Source organism: Aulonocara stuartgranti (assembly GCF_965226115.1).
Source record: "Aulonocara stuartgranti genome assembly, chromosome: 12".
NCBI classification, from domain to species: domain Eukaryota; kingdom Metazoa; phylum Chordata; class Actinopteri; order Cichliformes; family Cichlidae; genus Aulonocara; species Aulonocara stuartgranti.
The window spans coordinates 4,308,681-4,321,995 of record NC_138948.1 but is presented as its reverse complement, the minus strand read 5'-3'; the positions used below and the strand labels follow the sequence as shown (position 1 = coordinate 4,321,995).

Sequence of the window (13,315 nt, the reverse complement as noted above, 5' to 3'; positions counted from 1 at the left end):
AAGACGTCTGTTGCGGGGCAGGGGGGAAAACTCGGTGGAGGAGTAGAGGACAGGGAACAGGTGAAGGCCAGCAGGCCTCCAGGAGAGTGGAGACATGCTAGTTCATCGGCCCTCTCACCTTTGAGCCATTAATGTCTTGGCGCTGCATCGAGGGGAGAGCTTTTTTGATATTTCCCCTCAATCATCACTCCACACACTATTTCTACACTGTTTCCACCACGATGGATGCTGAACATATTGTGAAGGAGCATCCTCATCAAGAACAGTGGCACAAGTTGTCAAATGAAATGTAAATGAAAGTGCTCATTCGTCAGATCGTGTATTATTTAGGCCATACCTGGGATAATTTAAAGGCTTGCACCATCATGAAAATGCTCATTGTTTTAATGTTTTTAATTTCCATATCTTCTATATTGTACGTTTTATCATATTTGCAGTTTTGTAACACAATATAGAAAAATGCTCAAAGGTTAACTTGTTTTGTTTACATGTTATTTTCTCAGCTAATTTCTCTGGTAAAAGTATTGTCTCAATGATTAGTAGGAGTTATATTTAAAACTTTCATCAAATATGTTCTTTTAGGATTCAGTGAGTCAAACGAGTCATTTTTAAGTTGTACTTCACAACTTATATTTGAATGACCATGTATCCTATGTATCAAGTCTTGCAGTTGACAGAGCCTTCCTGGCTGCCATGCAGTAACACCTGTACATTTAACTAGCTAGTGTGAATCTCAGCTAAGCTATCAACAAGCAAGCTCAGGCTAGCTAAGCTAAGCTAACTAAACAAGCTAACTACATAAATGTAACGTATTTTCCACTCAGCAGTCACTATGCTAACTTTACTGAACTATTTTTGGTACGTCTTACCTGTCGACATTTTTTCTCTCTGGACACAGTTCAGACTAAGCCAGGTTGTCAAACTTGAGCTTCCAGAAAATTATAAGCTAGCTAAGGGGTGGGGCAAGCTGACTTCAAATTCACTGGAATGCAAAAAACTCATTGTTTTCAGTGTTGCCAACTCCTCAGTAAGGAAAATCGCTATTGGTTGTCCTAAAAGTAGCTAGAAGTCGCTAAATGACGTCATCGCCTAATTTGCATAATTGATCATGCTAATCTAATTGTAACCTATGTTGTTGGAGAGAGAAATAACATCGTGGAAGAGACATAAAGTGAGTAAAAAACGTCCTAAATGCATTTAGAGTCTATTTAGAACTACAAATTAAATTTCTTTTAGCAATTATTGTTTTTTTTAATGTCACAATTCCAACCCTGCTCCTTTACCCGGGCTTGGACCGGCAAGTGACCCGAAATAGGCACTTTGGTGGAGTTACTTTGTGTGTGTGTGTGTGTGTGTGTGTGTGTGTTTATAAGTAGTTTTAAACCTTGTGATCCACAAAACAGCATAAGAGTAAAAGAGTAAAAGAAGAACTGACTGCGTTACAGCACCCGCTGCTTGTTGAGAGTAAAAGCAATACACGCTTTCACGTCTTTTTTTAGCAACTTTCTTTAGAAAAAAAGTCGCTAAGGGGTCTGAAAACTCGCTAAATATAGCGACAAAGTCGCTAAATTGGCAACACTGATTGTTTTGAATATATTCTTATATATATAATGTTTTGAATATATTCTTTTAGCTCTTAATGGCTAATTCAATACAGTAAAACGTTTTTTTGGGAAATTTTCTTAACATAACCGGTTAAAAATTTATGAAAAAATTAAGTTTGTAGTGTGACAAGTATCTCTGCCGTAACCCTTACCTTAGGGTGCCCCTTCCACCCCAAAGTTTCCATCTTCCTTTCCATCACATTTTTCTAAAAGTCATTAATAAATTATTTATTTATTGCAATTTATTTAATTAACTACACAAAATAGACATTTTAAAATACATTGGAGGTGAGTTAAAAACAAAACAACAAAACAAAACATAAATCACCTAGGAAGTTTTAAAAACGCTTTTAAAAAATGTAGTTTGGGGCAGTTATGATTTGACTGACATGGCTCTAAGCCAAAGACAGCGTAGAGCTTGTTCATAAATCTGTGCATCAAACTCTCTCTTTAAATTATGGCTCTGAGACTCCAAAGAGACAAAAACATGACTTTGTCTATTTATTTAATGCATTTAAAGCTTTACACAAAAACTAATAATAGCGTCAGTTAAATTACGTCAGTGGAAAAACTAAAGGTAGTATAAACCATAAACAAATACACCATAAAAGCAACAACAACAACAATGACAATAATGATAATACTACTACTACTACTACTACTAATAATAATAATAATGTCTCTTAGAAATACAGCTGGATCTTTGTCCCAAGAGGAAGAATGAATGAGTGATCTCTCTCCCTGACTCAGATCAAGCCGGGGATGCTACGCCCCTGACAAATAGCTGCAGCATAATGACCTGTGAGTGCTAACAAATATAAATCGTTTTCTCTTGCATTTTTACTGTCGTCAAAACAAATGCTCATTAGCCTTTTATGAGGGATTGTGTGAATAATAAATAGATCCTAATTACCCCCTATCACAAATTCAAATGTGTGAATTAAAAGCAACGGGTAGTAAAACAATAGAGCTACTTTTCCTAGTTAATATTATATGTACAGTTACTGACTTATTGAGCATGAATGGCTTAAATTAATTGTTGTGACCAGTTGCTTTACTTTACATTATTGTAGTGACGATTAATCTTTAATATGTCCCATTCCCACTAAGAGCATGTATTTCTTGGCGCTAATAAAGCTCTAATCTTTTTGTAGCTGTTCAGTATAAGATAACTTTTAAAACATCTGCACTTTGATCTTACGACTATAAAAATAACAAATATTTTTTAATGATTTCATTCAGTTTATGGGTTACGTGTCTAAGCATGCAATAAAGAACTTGGTTTATGGCACGTGTCTATTTGCATATTGCTTATCAAATACACAAATAAACAGCTTTATAATGGGGGAGCTTTAAAACAGCAGCACTGTGTCAAATCAGTATCACTGTTTAGACTTCTATGAAGCCCATTTGTCACCTCGGAGGATAACCTATATTTTACACACTAATCTGAGCTAAAGCATGTCAGATGCCTGTACAGGGGGCCCAGTCTATTGTTCAGGCTGAGGGCTTATCCCTGTTTCACATGCTGAGCGACAGCAGACTTATGAGTCAGCCATGTTGTCACCACTTTCTCCTCAAATGCAGTTAAATCTGTTTCGTGTATTACTGAACACACACACACACACACACACCTTTTGTTGCCCTCCTATCGCACTGAGACTGCTGGGTTCAGAACATGCATACCTACACATTGCTGTCCCATTAGAGCTGAGCTTTCATCAAAGATAACAAATGAATAGTATTCAATGAAATTATCAATAATATTAATGAAATAAATAATATTACATTAGCCAGTGTACAGACTTATATAGTATGATGTTTAATCAAGTTAGATTTTTTAATTATCATTGATCTTTTTAACTTACTTGGCTATACTATAACACTCTCCAGTGTTAAATTACATTCAAGTGCTGGCAGCAAGATTTACCAAAATAAAAGTTTTATTTTACGTTGCGCTTACTCTAATCTGTCTATGCGGAATCAAGGAACACACTGAGACTTAAGGCTTCACCATTTACAGTATTCAGCTCTATTCACATAATGGCTAGTGTATAAACTTTATTTACTTTTCTAAATTTCTGTAGAATTTTCTTTAGTGGTTTATTAAGCTCATGCTTCTGTGGTTCACATAAGGTTTTGTCTCCTTTTTCTTTTTTCTTTTTTTTACATTGGAATGAGTCCACATGGCCCCAAACTTTTGAACAGGTGTTAAATAACACTCGGCAGATTGGCTCTCCACCATTCTTGAGCATTTCTGCTTGAATTCAGTCTGAGCCCAGTGACTTACCACTCTTCAGTTTATTTATCACTCGCTGGACTTTACTTAAAGTGATTATTGTGTCTATTCCTCAATGTCAATGATTTGGATTCCCATCAGGACTGCTGGGTTTAGCCAAAGTTTGTTAGGGTTCTGCCGTTTTCAGCGAGCAGCGACGGTTTAGTTAGACGTTAGCAGTTTATTCTGCGATCACCTAAATTTTCCTTCATGGTCCAATTTACAGATGAACTAAATAAAAAGTTGTAATAAGAATGAGTGACCCTCTGTTGCGTCAGTGAAGTTAAATGTGTAAAACATGAAGATCTAAGGTTTAAAAAGTTGGAGGGAATCAAAAGTAAGCTGGGCTCAAGTATACCCCCCCAAACTACAGTCTGATAATGAAAATGTAATCAAACTAAAGATAACTGAAAGCTCCTTTTAAAAGCAGGAGTTCATCAAATTTAACCAACATTTAAATGCTAACAAATATTTTAGATTAAACTAAAACCTCTTTCAGTGAGGCGATAAATGCACCGTGCGTTACGGTGGTTCAGATCAAAGCTGGGGTGACTGTCCCCCGCTGTCACGTAGATTACAATCTGTCCAACAACAAAAAGCTTTCTCTCCTACACTTTAACTCATCACGGGGATTACAAAAAAGGTAGCTCGCCACAACGACTTCAATTTCTGTTATTGTTTGCCAGTCAGCTGCGTGTGGATTTAGCAGCTCAAAGCTCAACTGTAACTATTTGTGGATTAGATCAGCCTGATCCATTAGATCAGGGGTGCCCAATCCCAGTCCTCGAGAGCTACCGTCCTGCAGCTTTTAGATGCATCCTTGTTCCCACACACCTGAATCAAATGAATGGCTTGTTATCAGGCCTTTGCCAAACATGATGGCATGCTGAAGAGATCAAACCATTTGATTCAGCTGTGTTGGAGTAGGGATGCATCTAAAAGCTGCAGGACGGTAGCTCTCGAGGACTGGGATTGGGCACCCCTGCATTAGATGGATCGTGATTATAACCATGTCCCAATACACTTCCCCTGTCACACCCCAAGGCTTTGGGTTACATATGGGCACATAGTTTATGGCCGAAGGATTTCAGTGATAATGTACAGCTTATTGTCCACATTCCACACTTACATGACATTCAACACAATCCCAAGAGGAACGGTCAAACTGAAGGAAATTCCCACTCATAAAATTGAATAACAATAATAATATCAAATGAAGACCCAGGGCTTGGATATGACCAGCAAAATGTCTGTGTCATATCGGGGGCAAAGCCTTTTTGGGATTTGGGTATCAGTTATCAGGCAGAGATGGCCTGATTAAATCTCAGCACAGGCTCGTGGCATTTCAGAAAGCAAAAATCAATTTATTAACCTGTTTTCTTGGACATTAATTTTCTATTAGAGGGAAAAACAATGTTTGTTTCTCCCGCTACAGTTTTATAGTTATACAGCAGTTTATAGTTTTTTCTTCTGTAACATATCTCCAATATAGTCTCAGGTGAGTTCATTAAATACTCAGGAAATATTACCCTCTGATTCACCGTCATGGACAAGAAGTGTCTCGGTCCATGTCTGCTCGTGTGACTCCTTGGCTAAACATGTTAGCTTAAATGCTCGTTAATTTAAAAGTTCAATGTGAATTTTTCACAACAACAGTCACCTCAAGGCACTTTACAATACAAGGTAAAGACCTGATAATACAGTTTTTCTCAGTCGCTTTGGTGCATTTCTCACAACAGAATTAAACATTGCACAACAGTTAGTTCAACCACCACAACATGTAGTCGTTTTGGCACAACCCTGTGGCGGTTTCACGTTCACTGCGTCCAAAGGCAAATGCCTTTGGACATGAAGCAGTTGAGTGAGTACAAATATCTAAAGAATGGTCACGTTTGACTTCCTATTCATCACTATCTCCTTTCTTTTATCATGAATGTCACAATTATTTATACTTGTACCGGCTGAATAGTCATTGTCCTTACAACTAATAGTCTTCATTGCATTGCTTGTGTCAGTGCACTCAAAATTGTTGAACATCTTGTCAAACACTTTGTACACCCATTTTGAAAACCCTATTTTTAAGGAGTTTCCATGAAACCCCTGCACACGTTTGTATATCTTGACGAAGCGGGATTCAATCTTGCAAAAGGCGTGAACGAAATCACATTGGAGAAATAGCCACCATTGATGTCCCAGGCCAACGAGGAGGAAATATTACAATGTGTGCAGCAATCTCAGAAAATGGCGTTCACACCCATATTCCTCGTATTGGTGCATACAATACACAACACCGGTTGGCTTTTCTGGACGCTCTTTATAGGGACCTAATCCCACAAAATGAAAGGGATGATCCTGGTGACAATCGGACAATGTATGTAGTGGTTTGGGATAATGTTAGCTTCCATCACTCTGCTGTAGTCGGGCAGTGGTTTGCAGCACACGATAGGATACTTATGGAGTTTCTTCCTCCTTACACTCCATTCCTAAATCCAATTGAGGAGTTTTTCTCTTCCTGGAGGTGGAAGGTATATGACAGGCATCCACATACCCAAATGACCCTGCTAGCAGCTATGGATGCAGCTTGTGATGACATCACAGCAGAGTCCTGCAGAGAGTGGAGTTGACACTCCAGAAGATACTTTCCCCGATGCATCGATAGAGCTGACATTCGCTGTGATGTTGATGCAAATATGTGGGCAGACAGACGGGAGCGTCTAGATATCAATGATTGATATGCAGCAGTGTCTGTTTTTCAGTTTTGTTTTTTTGTTTCATAACCACTGGAGTGAGGTTTACTGTCTAAGTGAGTTTATGTTTGCTGTAAAATGTTTGATTTACTGTATTTCCCCAGTTTGCACAATGCTGTGAACAGTTTCAATTAAATATTATCAAGAGTGCATATGGAGTGTCTTGATTTTCCTTTACAATTTATGGTTTTCAACATGCCATGCATGCTGTCCAGACTTGACATGTCATTGGGAAGCACCTACAAAGAAATCCGTCACAATGAGAACATGTTCAAACCATTTGATTTTGTGACCAAAGGTGCTGGTGTAATGACTTGTAATTGTGACAGCCCTGACACTTTGTTTGGTATCAGTACTTGCTTTTGATGAATGTATTGTCTGTTTTGCTCAAGGGATTTGTTGTTGATGCATTGACAACTTATTTTGGACACCTGACTTTTCTTTTTGATGGAGTGACTCACTTTTGCAAGTTATCCACCATGTTTTGCAGTTTGCACTAATTGTTTTGAGAAGTGCCTTAGTAGTGGTGGAGAGTTCAATTCTGTTGTGAGAAATGCACCAAAGCGACTGAGAAAAACTGTAATAGAGAGAAAACTCCACTTGGTGACAGTGGGAAGGATAAACTCCCTTTGAACAGGAAGACACCTCCAACAGAACCAGGCCACAGCAGAGGTGAATAATGGACACAGCAACCATGACACAAGTACTGGTTTTGGATTGGTTTTGTCATTTTGATGCTTCCATTTCAGGCGCCACTGTGTGGAACTTTTGGACCAAGACGTCAATATATTTGGAAGCCAAGTTATCTGCTATGAAGCTGGCTAACCAGGCGCATCCATAAACTGTATTATTGAAGTGCAAAGATGCAAATAAGAGCTAATTAGTATTAAGGGACAGACTAAAATAATACTAGAATTTTATTCACTTATCCTGAAGCAAAAACCTTTTGGATGATTTGTAGTGGACAACAAACCATATTATTTGTCAATAATATGTTCAAAAAGCCACTGAGAGCAAATACAGTGGAGAGGTCTAGTAGTGACTGGCTCACAGATACTACCTGCCCGTGTCGAGACAGCTGTCAATTAAAGCGGCCAAACCCAAAATGAAAAAAGATGAGCTCTAACAGGGGAAACTATCCAAATATGGGCAAAAACATTTTTGTATGAGTCTATAAACATGATTTGTAATGTTTTAAACGCTGGATAGTGAAACATGTGAGTCTAAAATGGGAGGAACTGGTTTTTAGATCCAGCCTCAAGTGGACGTTAGAGGAACTGCAATTTTTGTCACCTTTGACTTGGCTTCATTCTTCAGCCTTGAAGCTTTCTGCTTCATAATCACATAAACGTAGAGTGCAATGCTGTGACTATTGACTGGTGTGACTGGGACAGAATTCCAGGTGAAAGCTTTTTCTGCACTGAGAGCTAAAAGTCAGAATATCTTTGCCTTTGCTTTTTCAATTTTGACCTTTTTTTTGTCTGTTTCTCACAAGTCATATTACTGATAAGTAGAATACTAAATTGCTGGACTTCCACTGTGATTATTGGTATGTTTTCAATACACAGTGGAAAATAAAGCAATTAAACAAAGGTCACAAATGGTCATAAGGTAATGAGATGCATTGTTCAAGAAACACTGTCAGGTGTCTGTAGTCTGGCATAGCAGCCATTTTTAAAAATGTCAAGTTTAATCAAATTAAAACAAAACGTGATTTTAACTGACAATGTTACATAAAAACCCATAAAACAAGAAAAAGCTCCTCCAAAACCACAATCTGATGCACATAAACTAATGAAAAAGGAAGGAGATAAAGTGAAACAACTTTTAAACAGGATGTAACTCTCTGTTAACGGTTGGTTGCTTTTGTGGCACAGAATTAACATCCCCCCTCCTGCAGTTTAAGCCCAAACACTGAGAGGCAGAAAAATATTCCCCTCAGAAACGATCCTCTTGTTGTGAATCAGACACTGCTCCCTTCACAGGTCTCTGCAGGAAATGCTCTGTGGCTTCTGCCTTTCTGATCACTGGCCTGATTAATAGGGGGCTGAATTGAAAACTTAATTGGATGTGGTTACAATTATAAAGCCTTGCTCTCCTCGGAGCGGCAACTCTGACTGTCGGATGGCGCCGGCGGGGGAACAAGATATCAGCGGGGGAAACATGTTCTGTCACACCACCCCCGCGTTATTCCAATAGACAGGGATGTGAGGTGTGTCAGATCGGAGTCGCCCACGGTGGAGCCGTTAAAACACCCAGACTGCTCTGATGGTGGCATCCACTGACCTCCCCAGAAGTCCCCACTGAGTGACCAATTTATCAGTTTGGTAGATCAGTTTCAGTAATTTTTGCACTTTTAAACTCTAAGTGGAAACATCACTTTTCCACAAAACACAAAGTGCTCTTTTCCCCAGCACACCTGGAATCCCAGTTTCCAGCTGAGGAACTGAGCAGTGTGGAGGGAGCCTCTCTGTGCTAAGCAGTGGTTGTGCAGACATGCACGTTCTCTCCCTCAGCATTAGTATTTTTGATCTATCCACTCAGATTTTCCAGCCGATAAACCCTCTCTGAGCTCACCCTCTCCTGACTCACATGCCCCTTCACTGCAGCTGTAACCCTCCTAAGGCCTCCAGAGGTTGAGGGAGCCCTCTTCTGGTCGGAGTCAGCATTACAACCCATCGCCACACCACCACCACCACCACAGTCAAGTCTTATCAGGGAAATAAAAAGGGCTCTGTCATAACCAAGGGATCATTCCACGAGGTTCTGGCATGTCCACGAGTGCAGTTTGTCTGGCACACATTATAATCTCTGACATATGTAAGATCCTTGTCATGCTCTTTGCTCATAACTAGAAAGAATTAAAAGAGAGTGAATTTGAACTTTCCTTACATATATTCTGCATTTAGCAGTCTGAAGCAGCAGCTTGCACTGACAAAGGAAAATGGAGCAATCACTAGATTGTGGGCATGAAGCAGGGACTGTGCACTGGGCTCTGCTTTCAATGTACTGAACTATAGACAGCAAAAGGGCATCAAAGAAACTGTTCTTCAAAACCCAACTATGGAGTACTCACATCATAGTTGCAGTACACTCCATAGTAAAATGTACAATCCTGCTTATATCTATAGATATATTATTTATACAGACAGACAGACAGACAGACAGATAGATAGATAGATAGATAGATAGATAGATAGATAGATAGATAGATAGATAGATAGATAGATAGTAGAAATGGAGGCTCCAACGCTACAAGTCTGACTGCTCATCACAGCCTTTGTTAGCAGCTTTTATACAATACATCAAAATATGGAAGTAACAACATAATTGTAACTGTAATGTGATTACTGAATTTAGTACAGTAACTTGTTACATTACTGCATTACTGAAAACTGAAATCTGATTAGAGTGTCTGGAACATGCTGAGATTTGGTTTTGGTGTAACTTTTATTTATAATATATTTTTTAAAGAACATAAAATCATTTAAGAGAATTTAAAATCTATCCTTTTTATGAGTTTAATAACATTGTGTTGTCATGGCAAAGGGTTTTCCCTCCACGTGGGCTGAGGAGAGGCTTTGATTTCAGCACAGCACAAGTCTGAAGCAACAGTGTGTGTGTGTGTGTGTGTGTGTGTGTGTGTGTGTGTGTGTGTGTGTGTGTGTGTGTGTGTGTTTACATATGTGCACATGCATTGTCAAATGACTTCCCTGACCGGGCTCATGGCTAGTTAGCCATGTGTGATAATATCTTTCTCTGTCTGGATACCCCTCTGTACCCTCTCCTCTGTCTTCAGAGAATCTTCCTTTCTCTCCGTCTCTCCCCCCTCAGCCCACACTCTCTCTCTCTGTTGACATGCCAAGTTGATAAAGAGAATGTTTCATTTCATGCCCGGCATCAGCACCATGGCTGCTCTGCATGAGCAGGCCGTCCGTCAGAGCATACGACAAGCGAGGAAGATCCTCGAGCGGCCAGCGCTTCAACGCACAAAGTGAGATGCAAAACAAATGGGCCAAACACAAAGACCGACAGACAGAGAGAGACAGAGAGAGGGAGGGAGCAGGAACCAAACATATGTGCGCATCAGAAAGTCATGTCCTATTTAAGTGACTATTATTAGAGTGGGTCACCATCTGCAAGTCTCGATAAAGCATGGGGGGGAGGAGGGTGGTGACTTGGTGGAAGATGCTCCAAAACAATTATATTAGCACATGCTAGTGCTAGCTTGTTAGCAGCAGACGAGCAGAAATCTCGTGCCACTGAGTATGATGACTTTTCTGAGAGAGCGAGAAGTTTGGCAAAAAGAGTTCCTTCATGAATTTATCCTGTATATATATATATATATATTCCACATTAAACTGATCACTTTTAGTTATAAATCCAAACCTCCTGACTTCACAAATGAAAAAGAAATAGACTGACTGAAATCCAGTAAAACCACTTTCCCCAAGTGTTACATGGGAAATCATATATTTATTTTGTCATATAAGACAATTAAAAAACATAACATTTACCACTGGAGACAATGAGGATATTTTAAATGATGTTTTCTGCAGTTGTTTGTATATGTCTTGGGATAAACATCAAAACCCTGTGTCCTGTTATATTAAAGAAATGACCTCCTGGTCCTCCGTGTTCATATTGAATGCTATAACATCTGGAGGGAGGTTTAGCCACATGCTAGCAAAAACCCTTTCTAGGAAAAAAGAAGAAAACAAACCAAACAAACAAACAAACAAAAAACCCTGTAAAGCCAATCATAAAAGCTCTTAAAGGTCTTTACTCTTCATCGGATGTTGGGAAAAGTGGCCTAATGCTAACATGTTGCTAAGCCAGAAGCACTTGGAAACCAAACATATCCTTATGAAAGCAACTTAGCCTACTTCAACAGAGTGCTGAATCTGAGCCAATGGAAGCAAACTGTTAGGGCCAGATTTATGGTCTGCAGCAGTGCAAATACCAAATACAGTCGGTGTTTACTAAACAAGCATAGTGCCGATTTTGGTACTGAAACGGTGTGGGCGGTTATTCTTTGCAGCTGGTCGTACTGCATACGTATTTGATGGAGTTCACACGTGTCCTTACTAAGGCGTGTGTGACGTGGTTTACTGTAAATTACATTAAATTTAACAATGAACCAAGTCTCATTTTAACCCTGATGCTACTTCAATAGCTGTCACTATTAATGTACATTTAGCTGGCGTGCCTGGAGGATTTCAGAAACAGTACGCTACATCAAAACTTTACAGCGTCCTCTTCCAAATGTTTGGAGCCAAGCCACACAGATTTGCAATCCACAATAATACCGGTATTTTGATGAAAGCAAACTTAACTGAACTGTACACTGAGTGCCGAAGAACCCCAATGTGGCTACAAGGATGTGTGTAGTGTTGGGCATTACATACGTTTTTTTTTTTCTTGTACAGTGGTTTTTAGCATTTCAAAGCTAATCATAAAAATCTGCTGGTTGTAAAAAGCAATAATAGGTTAATAAAAAGCTGAATTGTTGCCAGATCTTTAGCAAACGGCTGGTTTTCAAACATTTTGGAGAGAACGAGGAGCGCAGTACCGAGGACATGGCCCCACTAACTTGTGCTTGGATATTAAGTTAAAAGAAACCATATTTAAACTATGCACATACTGGGATATAATGTATAAAATCCAAAACATGCAAACAAACAAAGATAAACTCACTCAAAGAATAAGCACAGATAATGCGGGCCCGTCGCTGAGATTAAAAAGCATACGACACAAATAATTCAAATGAAAATGTGTCCAGTTGCACCAGAGGGAGTTGAAGTTCCTGTTAATCTGTGTTTGTAATGACGTCATTAGCTCTCAGCTGTTTAAATAGTTGATTAAGGCCCGTGCAGCTTGCACACCGACCCCTGACACCCACAACATCTGTTTTGTTTGTGTGGGCTGAAAACCAGTTGCTCTCACACTGCGCAATATGTGCCTTCATAGCAAGGTGACATTAGCTCTGAGAACAACATACTCACTCCGATTAGCTGCACACTGGAGCGACTGCTGAGGACGTTTTTTTAATGTGGTGTTGCTCGACTGCTGCTGCCCTCTGTGAGGAACAGATATTATTTAGGGAGAATTTGCCTATTTGGTCTATTTTGGGTGAGAAAGGAGAGAAAACGTTTTTTATTTAAAGATATTATACAGATACGGTTGAGCACAAATTTCATTTAGATATTTTCCCTCTAACCTTTGGTGTTATTTATCCATCTAGTTTGTTTTGGTGTTTGTTGAGATATCAGCTGTAGATATGTCTGCTTGGTCTTAAATATACTGAAACTAAATGGCACGAACAGGAAATACTGAATCATGTAATTATAGAAAAACAGATAACAGAGGTTGTTCTGAGCAGTTTCATGTAGGAACAATTTTCTGTCTGTCGACCAACCACTGCAGTGACAATGCACTTACTTGGTCCTAACATTGTCAGATGATTTAAACATTGTTTATTTATTTATTTACTTGACAAAAAGATTTTGTTTTTTTGTTTGTTTGTTAGAAACTGATAAGCAGTACAACTCATGGGAAGAGAAACATCTTTGCAACTTGGGGGAGATGCCATAGTCGTGTTGGTACAATAATCCATTATATTGCAGATTACCGCAGGAACCCTAAACCTGCAAATTAACTAGTATTTTGTGTCTTTGGTTCATTTG

The 13,315-nt window shown here is 39.1% G+C and overlaps 1 protein-coding gene across 3 annotated transcripts in view; it reads right to left on the bottom strand.

The window, feature by feature from the left end:
• paqr3a (progestin and adipoQ receptor family member IIIa) overlaps positions 1–13,315 on the bottom strand; it is a 162,767-nt gene that overhangs the window by 142,526 nt on the left and 6,926 nt on the right. The window contains exon 1 of one of the 3 annotated variants that reach the window (XM_082556079.1): positions 870–1,511. The exons of the other annotated variants lie outside the window; for them this stretch is intronic. The gene's annotated coding sequence lies outside the window, so the exon portion shown is untranslated. Of the gene's footprint in view, positions 1–869; positions 1,512–13,315 lie in introns of those variants that run through there. 3 annotated transcript variants of the gene reach the window in all.